Source organism: Theropithecus gelada, chromosome 11 (assembly GCF_003255815.1).
Source record: "Theropithecus gelada isolate Dixy chromosome 11, Tgel_1.0, whole genome shotgun sequence".
NCBI lineage: Eukaryota > Metazoa > Chordata > Mammalia > Primates > Cercopithecidae > Theropithecus > Theropithecus gelada.
Genome location: NC_037679.1, coordinates 8,278,351 through 8,291,868, shown reverse-complemented (window position 1 = coordinate 8,291,868; position 13,518 = coordinate 8,278,351). Strand labels below are relative to the sequence as shown.

General features: G+C 47.3%; 1 pseudogene across 1 annotated transcript in view; it reads right to left on the bottom strand.

Moving 5' to 3' along the window:
• LOC112634205 overlaps positions 1–13,518 on the bottom strand; it is a 209,622-nt pseudogene that overhangs the window by 154,285 nt on the left and 41,819 nt on the right. The window lies entirely within an intron of this gene.

Sequence of the window (13,518 nt, the reverse complement as noted above, 5' to 3'; positions counted from 1 at the left end):
GCCTATAATACCAGCACTTTGGTCAAGGCAGGAGGATCACTTGAGCCCAGGAGTTTGAGACCAGCCTAGGCAACCTAGGGAGACCCTGTCATTACAAAACAAAAACCAAAACAAATTAGCCAGTGTAATTGTGCTGCTGCATTCCTGCCTGGGTGCCCGAGAAAGACCCTATCTCAAAATATATGTTTGGAAAAATGGATAGTTGTGTCTGAACTGAACATGTACTTGTCCCCTTTTTTCTCTAAATGATATAGTATAACAATTATTTACATAGCATTCACATTGTATTAGGTATTATAAGTAATCTGGAAATGACTTAAAGTATACAGGAAGATGTGTGCAGGTTACATGCAAACACTAGAGCTCTCTATATAAGGAACTTGAGCATTCATGGATTTTGGTATCCTCCAGGGATACTAAGGGATGACTGTAGCTCTCAGCTCCAAAGATAATCTGATTTGGCATGAACAATTCAGAGAAGAAGCTTTGGTGGGGAGCCTGCAGGCCTAGCATAGCAACACAAATGTAGCCATCACAGGCTCCAAGGGAAAGCAGACACCTTTATTTTTTATTTTTGTTTATTTATTTATTTATTTATTTTATTTATTTATTTTTTTGAGACAGAGTCTCGCTTAGTCGCCCAGGCTGGAGTGCAGTGGCGCGATCTCGGCTCACTGCAAGCTCCGCCTCCCGGGTTCACGCCATTCTCCTGCCTCAGCCTCCCGAGTAGCTGGGACTACAGGCGCCCGCCGCCTCGCCCGGCTAATTTTTTGCATTTTTAGTAGAGACGGGGTTTCACCGTGTTAGCCAGGATGGTCTCGATCTCCTGACCTCGTGATCCGCCCGCCTCGGCCTCCCAAAGTGCTGGGATTACAGGCGTGAGCCACCGCGCCCGGCCTTATTTATTTATTTTTGAGACGGCGTCTCGCTCTGTTGCCAAGGCTGGAGTGCAGTGGCACAATCTCAGCTCACTGCAAGCTCCGCCTACCAGGTTCACGCCATTCTCCTGTCTCAGCCTCCCAAGTAGCTGGGACTACAGGCACCCGCCACCTCGCCTGGCTAATTTTTGTATTTTTAGTACAGATGGGGTTTCACCATGTTGGCCAGGCTGGTCTCAAACTCCTGACCTCGTGATCTGCCCACCTTGGCCTCCCAAAGTGCTGGGATTACAGGCATGAGCCACTGGGTGCTCCCAGCTGCAGACACCTTTAAAGAACTGAGAGGCCTGGGCACGGCAGCTCACGCCTGTAATCCTATCACTTTGGGAGCCCAAAGTAAGTGGATCACCTGAGGTCAGGAGATTGAGACCAGTGAGGCCAACATGGTGAAATCCCAACTCTACTAAAAATACAAAATTAGCTGGGCATGGTAGCCTGTGCCTGTAGTCCCAGCTACACCAGGGGCTGAGGCAGGAGAATCACTTGAACATGGGAGGTGGAGGTGACAGTGAGCCGATATTATGCCACTGCACTCCAGCCTGGGTGACAGAGTGAAACTCTCAAAAATATACACTAAAAAATTTTAAGCTGGGCACTGTGGTTCACTCCTGTAATCCCAGCACTTTGGGAGGCTGAAGCAGGCGGATCACCTGAGGTCAGCAGTTTGAGACCAACCAGGTCAACATGGTGAAACCCCATCTCTACTAAAAATACAAAAATTATCTGGGCGTGGTGGTGGGCACCTCTAATCCCAGCTACTTGGGAGGCTGAGACAGGAGAATTGCTTGAACCCGGGAGGTAGAGGTTGCGTGAGCCAAGATCATGCCATTGCACTGCAGCCTGGGTGACAAAAGTGAAACTCCACCTCAAAGGAAAAAATAAATTAAAAAATTGTTTTATAAATGAAGATGACTAAAATTTTTTTTTTTCTTGAGATGAGGTCTCGTTCTATTGCCCAAGCTGAAGTGCAGTGGCTCAGTCTTGGCTCACTGGCAACCTCTGCCTCCTGGGTTCAAGGGATTCTCCTGCCTCAGCCTCCCGAGTAGCTGGGATTACAGGCGTGCACTACCATGCCCAGCTAATTTTTGTATTTTTAGTACAGACGGGGTTTCACCATGTTGGCCAAGCTGGTCTCAAACTCCTGACCTCAAATGATCCTCCCTCCTTGGCCTCCCAAACTGCTGGGATTACAAGGGTGAGCCACCACACCAGGCCAAGATGAATACTATTAATTATAAGTTAAGGCCTTGGATTAAATGATATATCATGTGTGGGCCATGGGGGAGGAGGTGGCTAGAATGAAATGCTCAGGCAGACAGGCCATGTCATCAAGCCCTCCTTTAAAGTGCCCCTTTAAGGGGCACTGGAGTCGTCTTATCTATACCTCTGACCAGGCAGCAAGTACAGCACCTGGTAATGCCCATAGGAACCAAAAATAATGGTAATTTCTCTCTTAAGCCAGATTCTTTTTTTGTTTGTTTGTTTGTTTGTTTGTTTGTTTTTAGACAGTCTTGCCCTGTAGCCCGGGCTGGAGTGCAGTGATGCGATCTCGGCTCACTGCAACCTCCACCTCCTGGGTTCACGCCATTCTCCTGCCTCAGCCTCCCAAGTAGCTGGGACTATAGGTACCCGCCACCACGCCCGGCTAATTTTTGGTATTTTTAGTAGAGATGGGGTTTCACTGTGTTAGTTAGGATAGTCTCGATCTCCTGACCTCGTGATCCACCCTCCTCGGCCTCCCAAAGTGCTGGGATTACAGGCGTGAGCCACCGTGCCCAGCCAGCCAGATTCTTTATTGTTCTACTCAATGTAAACTTTAAGCCCTAAGGTTTTGTAACACTCACTCTCTTTCAGGACCCAGGCTTCTTTATCAACTCTCAGGGAGGAGCCTAGGGAACAAAGACATTTGGTTAGCCTCTTGTTCTGTCACTAATCAGGACCTCTTAATCTTCTGGGACTATTTTCCCTTTTACACTATAGATTTCCATTCTGCCTTTCTCAGAAGGGGTAGCAAGTAGGGCTTTGGAGTTTGGAAGGACCTGTAAACTTAGAGATGTGCATCCAAGTTGGGAGATGAGGGGCAGTGTATACCAGGTCTTGACATGTCTGCTCAGCCATTCTCCAGAGCTACTACAGAAGCATAGGCCATTTATTCAGAAAATAAGTATAACTTTTTTCTTCTTCTTCTTCTTCTTTTTTTAGAGATGAAGTCTAACTCTGACATTCAGTCTGGAGTACAGTGGTGAGATCTTGGCTCACTGCATCCTCCAACTCCCAGGTTCAAGTGATTCTCCTGCCTCAGCCTCCCAAGTAGCTGGGATTATAGGTGCCCACCACCACGCCTCAGCTAATTTTTTTGTATTTTTAGTACAGAAAGGGTTTCACCACGTTGGCCAGACTGGTCTCGAATTCCTGACCTCAGGTGATCTGCCTGCCTCGGCCTCCCAAAGTTCTGGGATTACAGGGATGAGCCACCATGCCCAGTCAATGAATATAAATTTTTAAAAGCCCAAGAAGGGTTTACTTAGAGATGAAAAGGATGATGACAATAACAACGATAACTAATCTTAACTACATAGACACCTTCTTTTTTTAACACCAGAATGCTTAAATGCCTTCACAACCTACTGTTCATCCCCTCCGTGAGTTCACTGTTAAAATGAAAAAAGCCCAGTGCCTCATTTTAGAGATGACAGATTTAATTGGTAGGGAAGAAGGGGAGAGATACCACAGCCTTGTGTCCTGCCTTGTAGGACTAGAAGCCTTAAATATTGCCTGCCACAAGATCATTAGGACATGAGTCTTTCAGCCCTACCGAGGACCCGGGCTGTGATTTAGGGATGTGCTTAGACTAACAGGCTTGAGCAAGGGAGGAGGGAAGCATTTTATCTGGAGATGCCATATTCCCCTCCCAATCCCATCAAACTCCTGGCAAATTCCTTAATGCCCTGCAGATGGCACCACTGACAAGGAGTTCCATCCAGGAGAGCCAAGCTCAGATTTGTGAACTCTGCCCTTGTCATCTTGGACCTGTGCCAAAAAGATGACAAACAAGCCGGAAGTGACTGACCTGCCATCCCTAGCATTCACACACTTGTCGCTTTTTCTTCTGTCCATGACTGGAGGCAGCTGGGCCTCATGCTAGGCCGCTGTGAATCAGGAGGCTACAGAAAACACCACACCCAAGGAGTTTCTGGACCTCACCCCTTCCTCTAGGGTGCTTCCCTGAGGTAGGATGCGTATAGAAACATGGCCTTGGCCAGGCATGGTGGCTCACGCCTGTAATCCCAGCACTTCAGGAGGCCGAGGCGGGCGGATCACCTGAGGTCAGGAATTCAATACCAGCCTGGCCAATATGGTAAAACCCTGCCTTTACTAAAAATACGAAAATTAGCCAGGCATGGTGGCATGTGCCTATAATCCCAGCTACTTGGGAGGCTGAGACAGGAGAATCGCTTGAAACCAGGAGGCAGAAATTGCGGTGAACCCAGATCACGCCATTGCACTCCAGCCTGGGCAATAAGAGCGAAACTCCATCTCAAAAAACAAAACAAAACAAAACAAAACAAAACAAAACATGGCCTTGGGCCAGGCGTGGTGGCTAATGCCTATAATCTCAGCACTTTTGGGAGGCCAAGGAGGGTGGATCACTTGAAGTCAGAAGTTCGAGACCAGCCTGGCCAACGTGGTGAAACCCCGTCTCTACTAAAAATACAAAAATTAGCCAGGCATGGTAGCAGGTGCCTGTAATCACAGCTACTCAGGAGGCTGAGGCCGGAGAATTGCTTGAACCTGGGAGGTGGGGGTTGCAGTGAGCTGAGTTAGTGTTCCTACAGTCCAGCCTAGACAACAGAGTGAGACTCCATCTCAAAAAAAAAAAAAGAAAACAAAACAAAACGCCTTAGGATCAACATGCAGTAAGGGAGGAGCATGTTGTCACATTAATCTAAACTCAATATTGATACAAAGTCAATAACCACCTGACAATGTGGGCATCATCATGTAGACACTGATGTCATTGTGTTGCTAAGGCTAGCTTCCACCTCTCTGCTATCTGGTTCATAAGCCAAAACGAATACCCAAATGCTCTACCCCACCCACTCCCAACTGACAGCCTGCTGTATGTTATCATGCCCAACTAGACAGAATCAAGCTCATCACCTCATTCATGCCTGAGCCTTTAAACATACACTTTCCTCTGCCTGTGGTACCTTCTATTGCCATGAGAGCCCCCAACACCTTTGTCCAGTTAATGCATATTCTCCTTTCAATGAAGTCATTTCTTCAAGGACTTGGAGACTAGGTCAGAATAGGCCATATTTTCTAGTATATATTTTCATAGAACCTCTACTTTTCTCACATTTGTAATATTTTGTAAATATATATTTGTGTGATTAATTCATATATTTCTTCCCTACCAGAGTTGTTTTTTGTTTGTTTTTTGTTTTTTTGGAGACAGGGCCTAGCTCTTGTGTCCAGACTGGAGTGCAGTGATTCGATCTCGGCTCACTGCTGCCTTGACCTCCTGGACTCAAGGGATCCTTCCAGCTCAGCTTCTTGGGTAGCTGGGACTACAGGCACCCACCATCACCCCTGGTTAATTTTTAAATTTTTTGTAGAGATTGAGTCTCACCATGTTGTCCAAGCTGGTCTCAAAATTCTGAGCTCAAGCAATCCTTTTCTGCTTCGGACTCTTTTTTTTTTTTTTTTTTTTGAGACGGAATTTTGCTCTTGTTGCCTAGACTAGAATGCAATGGCGTGATCTTGGCTCACCACAACCTCCGCCTCCCGGGTTCAAGCAATTCTCCTGCCTCAGCCTTCCGAGTAGCTAGCATTACAGGCATGCGCCACGACGCCCAGCTAATTTTGTATTTTTAGTAGAGATGGGGTTTCTCCATGTTGGTCAGGCTGGTCTCGAACCCCCGACCTCAGGTGATCTGCCCACCTCGGCCTCCCAAAGTGCTGGGATTACAGGCGTGAGTCACTGTGCCCAGCCTCTACTAGATTAAAAAAAAAAAAAAAAAAAAATACATTAGGTAAATGCTCCACAGTTTTGTTTGTCTTTGTTTTTTAAGATTAGTCAAATGGGCCAGGCACAATGGCTTAGACTTGTAGTACCAGCACTTTGGGAGGCCAAGGAAGGAAGATCACTTGAGACCAGGAGTTCGAGACCAACCTGGGCAACTAGTGAAATCCTGTCTCTAAAAAAAATTTAAAAATTAGCAAACTATCGCAAGAAAAGAAAACCAGACACGGCATGCTCTCACTCATAGGTGGGAATTGAGCAATGAGAACATCTGGACACGGGAAGGGGAACATCACACACTGGGACCTGTTGAGGAGTGGGGGAAGGGGTGAGGGATAGTATTAGGAGATATTCCTAACATAAATGACGAGTTAATGGGTGCAACACACCAACATGGCACATGTATACATATGTAACAAACCTGCATGTTGTGCACATGTACCCTAGAACTTAAAGTATACTAAAAAAAATTAAAAATTAGCCTCGTGTGATGGTGCATGCCTTTGGTCCCAGCTGCCTGGGAGGCTGAGGTAGGAGGATCAATTGTGCCCGAGAGGTTGAGGATGCAGTGAGCTGAGATTGCTTCTTTGCACTCCAGCCTAGATGCTAGACCAAGACCCCAAGACCCTGTCTCAAAAAAAAAAAAAAAAAAAAAAAACTGAACAAAAAACAAACAAAAAAACATTTTTAACTCTGAAAGCTAGAGATGACTATCCATCTACTTCCTCCCCACTTTCAGACCAAGCCCAGGACCAAAGCTCTAAGGGGCCTCAGGCAGAGAGTAAAAGGTGGATAGAGACAGAAAATGGAGGTGGATAGGAAGGTTTCTTCTGTGTTCTAAAGATTCTTCATCGTAGTGGCTCACTTCTGTAATCCCAGCACTTTGGGACGTTGAGGTGGGAGGATCACTTGAGGTCAGGAGTTCAAGACCAACCTGGTCAACATGGTGAAACCCTGTTTCTACTGATAATACAAAAATTAGTCAGGAGCGGTGGCATACCCCTGTAGTCCTAACTCCTCAGGAGGCTGAAGCAGAAGAATTGCTTAAACCCAGGAGGTTGAGGCTGTAGTGAGCTGAGATCGTGCCACTGCCCTCCAGCCTGTGTGTGGAATGAGACTCCATTTCAATAAAATAAAATAATAAAGCTTCTTCATCAAGAAGATGTCTCAAAACAAACCAAAAAAAGATCCCTCAGCCTCTCTGGCCCTAGCATCTCATGATACTGGCATGTAGAAACTTCTGCTGCCTCACTATGACTAAATCAATGTGTACCACGAGCTGGGTTGTGACCCAGGTGACAGGATAGGCTGTCAACCTAATATTCCTTCTATATAACAGTGCTCAAAGCTAGGCAGGTGAATATTCCCACCATCCTCTTCACTGATCACCCGGTGTAATCTTTTTGTTGTTGTTGATTTTTTTGTTATTGTCTTTTGTTTTGTTTTGTTTTGAGACAGAGTCTTGCACTGTTGCCCAGGCTCCCAGGCTGGAATGCAGTAGCACAATCTGGGCTCGCTGCAGCCTCCGCCTCCTGGGTTCAATCAATTCTCCCACTTCAGTCTCCCAAATCAGTCTCCCAAGTAGCTGGGACTACAGGCATGCTACAATGTCCAGTTAATTTTTGTATTTTTTGTAGAGACAGAGTTTTGCCATGTTGCCAGGCTGGTCTCCAACTCCTGAGCTGAGGCAATCCACCCACTTTGGCTTCCCAAAGTGCTGAGATTACGGGTGTGAGCCACTGCATGTGGCCTGTGTAATCTCTTATCCAGTCTAGGCTTCAAGAGGAACATAGACAATGGAGTTTTCTCCAAGGGGTGAGGAGAGTGGTAAGGAGTATTAGGCATAGTACATCTTCAGTTTACAAAGATGACGGGATTAAGAGATTAAAGACAGGCATAGGAAATTATAAGAGTATTGATTGGGGAAGTGATAAATGTCCATGAAATCTTCACAATTTATGTTCTTCTGTCACAGCTTCAGCAGGTCCCTCTGTTTGGGGTCCCTGACTTCCCACAACTGAGGATGGTTAGCTTAGAAAAGAGAAACCCAATGAAGGGCTGTGGTCTAGAAATGGCAGTAGATTCATTCCTCAAAACCCCAGAGGGCACAGCAAATGATGGGGAAGAAGACTGCAGTTCACTTTCTAAAAATTAGCCAGCACCAACAATGAACCAGTATGCCATCTATTCAGCAGTCAGTGGTCCCCAATCTTTTTGGTACCAGGGGCCAGTTTTGTGGAAGACAATTTTTCCATGAATGGTGTGTGTGGTGAGGGGTGCTTTCAGGATGAAACTGTTCCACCTAAGATCATCTGGCATTAGATTCTCATAAGAAGCACCCAACCTATATCCACAGTTCACAGCTACTATGAGAATCTAATGCCGCTGCTGATCTCACAGGAGGTGGAGCTCAGGCGGTAATGCTTGCTTGCCCACCACTCACCTCCTACAGTGTGGGCCGATTCCTAACAGGCCATGGTCTGCACCCAGCAGTTGAGGACCCCTGGTCTATGTCATGTAGCACATACAGGTAGACCTGATAACTTCTTTTTTTTTTTTTTTTTGAGATGGAGTCTCGCTCTGTTGCCCAGGCTGGAGTGCAGTGGCGCGATCTCGGTTCACTGCAAGCTCCGCCTCCTGGGTTTACGCCATTCTCCTGCCTCAGCCTCCTGAGTAGCTGGGACTATAGGCACCCGCCACCACGCCCAGCTAATTTTTTTTTTTTTTTTGTATTTTTAGTAGAGACGGAGTTTCACCGTGTTAGCCAGGATGGTGTCGATCTCCTGACCTTGTGATCCACCTGCCTCGGCCTCCCAAAGTGCTAAGATTACAGGCGTGAGCCACCGCACCCGGCCAGATAACTTCTAATATAACTCTCCATTCCCAGAGTCTATAATTTCACAAATTTTTTCCTGCTGTCTCAAGCCAATCTTTCATTATAATTCTTCTCTCAAATATTTTTGGAGAGGTCAGATAGGTAGGGAGGAAGAATTAGAACTGAATCCCTCAAAGCATGTTTCTTTTCTTTTCTTTCTTTCTTTGAGATGGAGTTTCACTCTTGTTGCCCAGGCAGGAGGGCGATGGCATGATCTCGGCTCACCGCAACCTCCGCCTCCTGGGTTAAAGTGATTCTCCTGCCTCAGCCTCCTAAGTAACTGGGATTACAGGCATGTGCCACCACACCTGGTGAATTTTGTATTTTTAGTGGAGACAGGGTTTCTCCATTTTGGTGAGGCTGGTCTTGAACTCCTGACCTCAGGTGATCCACCCACCTGGGCCTTCCAAAGCGCTGGGATTACAGGTGTGAGCCACCGCACCCGGCCAGCATGTTTCTAAAATTCTTCTCCTCCTAACTCCCAACGACAACATCAAAAAGTTCTCAGATGCAAGAAGGACTTGCTTAGGAAATTCCTGGTTTTCTGGTTTCCTGGCACTCTAGACAAGAGGGAAATTCCAAAATTTCTAGAAATTTGTCCTATTTTGACCAGAGAAAAGAAAAAAGTTATGGTTCAGAGTCAGATGAGCTCTGGCAGGGTGCGGTGGCTCATGCCTGTAATCCCAGCACCTTGGGAGGCTGAGGCAGGTGGATTACCTGAGGTCAGGAGTTGGAGACCAGCCTGACCAACATGGTGAAACCCCGACTCTACCAAAAATACAAAAATTAGCTGGGCATGGCTGGGCGCGGTGGCTCACGCCTATAATCCCAGCACTTTGGGAGGTCGAGATGGGCGGATCACAAGGTCAGGAGATCGAGGCCATCCTGGCTAACATGGTGAAACCCCATCTCTACTGAAAATACAAAAAATTAGCTGGGCGTGGTGGTGGGCGCCTGTAGTCCCAGCTATTTGGGAGGCTGAGGCAGGAGAATGGCATGAACCTGCGGGGTGGAGCTTGCAGTGAGCTGAGATCGCGCCACTGCACTCCAGCCTGGGAGAGAGAGCAAGACTCCGTCTCAAAAAAAAAAAAAAAAAATTAGCTGGGCATGGTGGTGGGCACCTGTAATCCCAGTTACTCGGGAGGCTGAGGCAGGAGAATTGCTTGAACCTGGGTGGTGGAGGTTACAAGAGATCGAGCCACTGCACTCTAGCCTAGGTGACAGAGAAAAAAAAAAAAAGAGTTAGCTAAATAGCTAAATAAGCTCTTTCCAAAGACCCAGAAAGTCCTGGGAACAAAATCACCCTATCACCCTGAAAGTAGTCTTAGATTAGGCAGGAAGTTTTCTTTCTTCTTTCTTTTCTTTTCTTTCCTTTTTTTTTTTTTTTTTTACAAAATAAAAACAGGGTTTCACTCTGTCGCCCAGGCTGAAATGCAGTGGTGCCATGATAGCTCACTGTAGCCTCGATTTCCTGCGCTCAAGTGATTCTCCTGCTTCAGCTTCCTGAGTATCTTAGAACTACGGGGACATGCCAACACGTCTTGCTAATTTCATAAATTTTTTGTAGAGATAGGGTCATCATGTGTTACCCAGGCTGGTCTTTTTTTTTTTTTTTTTTTTTTGAGACGGAGTTTAGCTCCCAGGTTGGAGTGCAATGGCACGATCTTGGCTCACGGCAAGCTTTGCCTCCTGGGTTGAAGCGATTCTCCTGCCTCAGCCTCCCGAGTAGCTGGGATTACAGGCATGCACCACCACGACCGTCTAATAACGTATTTTTAGTAGAGACGGGGTTCCTCCACGTTGGTCAGGCTGATCTCAAACTGCCGACCTCAGGCGATCCACCTGCCTCAGCCTCCCAAAGTACTGGGATTACCTATGTGAACCACCGCGCCCGGCCCTGTTTAAGTGTTTACTACAAGAACTGCACTGGGTTGAGTTTTGGGGAAGGAAAGAATGGGGTCAATCAGAAGCCAAATATGGCCGGGCGTGGTTGCTCACGCCTGTAATCCCAACACTTTGGGAGGCCGAGGTGCGCAGATCACAAGGTCAGGAGATTGAGACCATCCTGGCTAACACCGTGAAACCCCGTCTCTACTAAAAACACAAAAAATTAGCCAGGCGTGGTGGCGGGCACCTGTAGTCCCAGCTACTCGGGAGTCTGAGGCAGGAGAATGGCGTAAACCCGGGAGGCGGAGTTTGCAGTGAACCGAGATCGCGCCACTGCACTCCAGCCTGGGCGACAGAGCGAGAGTCCGTGTCTCAAAAAAAAAAAAAAAAAAGGCAAATATGGGCCTGGCGCGGTGGCTCATGCCTGTAATCACAGCACTTTGGGAGGCGGAGACGGGCAGATCACCTGAGGTCAGGAGTTGGAGACCAGCCAGACCAACATAGAGAAACCCCATCTCTACTAAAAATACAAAATTAGCCAGTCGTGGTGGCTCGCCTGTAATCCTAGCTACTCTGGGAGGCTGAGGCAGGAGAATCGCTTGAACCCGGGAGGCGGAGGTTGCCGTGAGCCAAGATCGCGCCATTGCACTCCTGCCTGGGCAACAAGAGGGAAACTCCATCTCAAAAAAAAAAAAAAAGGCCAAATATGTGTTTCTAATTCTTGAAGAGGAGAAGACAGGAGGAAAAGAGGAAAGACATAAATGAAGGTAAAGTTAAACAATACAAAATATTTAAATAACAACTCAAGAGGACAAATATTATGAAACAATGCATATATGGACAATTTTTTGTTTTTTAGAGACAGAGTTTCATTCTTGTTGCCCAGGCTATAGTGCAATGGTATGATCTCAGCTCACCGCAACCTCCAATTCGTGGGTTCCAGTGATTCTCCTGCTTCAGCCTCCCAAGTAGCTGGGATTACAGTCATGCACCACCATGCCTAGCTAATTTTGTATTTTTAGTAGAGACGAGTTTCTCCATGTTGGTCAGGCTAGTCTCAAACTCCCGACCTCAGGTGATTCGCCAGTCTCGGCCTTCCAAAGTGCTTTGATCACAGGCGTGAGCCACCACACCCAGTCTTTTTTTGTTTTTTGAGATGGAGTTTCGATCTTGTCACCCAGGCGGGAGTGCAATGGCAGATCTCAGCTCGCTGCAGCCTCCTCCCGTGTTCAAACAATTCTCCTGTCTCAGCCTCCTGAGTAGCTGGGATTACAGGTGCCCACCACCATGCCCAGCTAATTTTTTTTTTTTTTTTTTTTTGAGACGGAGTCTCGCTCTGTTGTCCGGGCTGGAGTGCAGTGGCCAGATCTCAGCTCACTGCAAGCTCCGCCTCCCGGGTTTACGCCATTCTCCTGCCTCAGCCTCCCGAGTAGCTGGGACTACAGGCGCCCGCCACCTCGCCCAGCTAGTTTTTTTTGTATTTTTTAGTAGAGACGGGGTTTCACCGTGTTAGCCAGGATGGTCTCGATCTCCTGACCTCGTGATCCGCCCGTCTCGGCCTCCCAAAGTGCTGGGATTACAGGCTTGAGCCACCGCGCCCGGCCTAAAGGCGTTCTTAAATTACAAACAATAGCGTGAGTGATCTGTGCCTTAAGAACATGTTCCTGCTGCAGATAACTAGCCCAACTCATCCCTTTATTTTGGCCCATCCCTTTGTTTCCCATAAGGGATACTTCTAGTTAATCTAATATCTATAGAAACAATGCTAATGACTGACTTGCTGTTAATAAATACATGGGTAAATCTCTTTTGGGGGCTCTCAGCTCTCCAGGCTGTGAGACCCCTGATTTCCCACTTCACACCTCTATGTTTCTCTGTGTGTGTGTGTCTTTATTTCCTGTAGTGCCGCTGGATTAGGGTCTCCCTGATCGAGCTGGTCTTGCCACCTGACTTCAGGTAATCCACCTGTCTTGGCCTCCCAAAGTGCTGGGCTTACAGGCGTGAGCCACCGCGCCCAGCCTCATGGCCAATTTTTAACTGCCCACTGAACTATGCAGCTGGATGTTGCTTTAAGAATTTAGAGGAGGTCAGGGCTGTTGGCTCACGCCTGTAATCCCTGTACGTTGGGAGGTCAAGGCAGGCCGACAGCTTGAGTCCAGATTTCAAGACCAGTCTGAGCAACATGGCAGAATCAGCTAAGTGTGCTGGTGCCCGCCTGTGATCCCAGCTGCTCAAGAGGCTGAGATGGGAAGATCACTTGAGCCTGAGAGTTGGAGACTGCAGTGAGCGGTAATCGCACCACTGCACACCAGTCTGGGCGACAGAGTGAGACCCTGTGTCAAAAATAAATAACTTAAAAAAAAAAACTCCCTTCATCTAAATCCTGTCTACTTCCAAGACTCAACTACACACACATACACACACACACACACAAAATCTTGGCCAGAGGCGACGGCTCACGCCTGTAATCCCAACACTTTGGGATGCTGAGGCGGGCGCATCAACTGAGGTTGGGAGTTCAAGTCCAGCCTGACCAACACGGAGAAACCACGTCTCTACTAAAAATACAAAATTAGCCGGCGTGGTGGCGCATGCCTGTAATCCAGTTATTCGGGAGGTTGAGGAAGGAGAATCGCTTGAACCCGGGAGGCAGAGGTTGCAGTGAGCCGAAATCACACCATTGCACTGCAGCCTGGGCAATAAGAGGGAAACGCCGTCTCAAAAATAAATAAATAAATAAATAAATAAAAGTTGAATCACAACATCTTCCTCTGAAAGGTTGTAGTGATGTT